Source organism: Agelaius phoeniceus, chromosome 5, assembly GCF_051311805.1.
Source record: "Agelaius phoeniceus isolate bAgePho1 chromosome 5, bAgePho1.hap1, whole genome shotgun sequence".
Lineage (NCBI taxonomy): Eukaryota > Metazoa > Chordata > Aves > Passeriformes > Icteridae > Agelaius > Agelaius phoeniceus.
In genome coordinates, this window is record NC_135269.1 from 32,424,483 (window position 1) to 32,425,110 (window position 628).

Here is a 628-nt window from a genome sequence, read left to right on the forward strand (position 1 = left end):
AGCCTTTTGGGCACAATGGCTCCTCTTTCCCCTGCTCTGCTCCAAATTGGTGGGCTGGGCGGGAGGGGAATAAAAGATTTTTCCTTCTGAAGCTCTACTCCAAATCTCTCATTCCCAGAGGGTTGCTGTGAACAGGAACCATGGCGTGTGTTCACTTCCCTTCTGGAAGCCAGTTTAAAATAATAACAAAAAAGGTCGTGGAACAGCTTAGTCTGAATCCAGTCTTTCGTGTTGCTGCCTCACTTGTTCTCTGCTAGGCCACATTTTCGAAGGTGCATTTAATCTGTAAAGGCTTCCATGCAAATAGCTCGTTTACTTAAAAGTCCAGGAAGAACAGAGGGGCCACAGCGGTCTTTTTCCCTTCATTTTCCCCGTACTCGTTCAACACCTTGTGAAGAAGTACTGAGGTACTGAGAAGGCAGGTTATTATGCACCGAGAACTGGTGTGGCAACTGTAGCTTGCCCTTCATTAACGTGCGTTTAAGCTGAGCGACTTGACCTGAAGTGGCTGGAGCCTCCCGGGGAAAGTTTTCAGAGCTTTTGTGAGTGTGTGTGTGTGTGTGTGTGTGTGCGCCTTTACGGAGTTCCACACGGGAGCAAAGCCCCCTCTTTCCCATTTGCTGCCTGC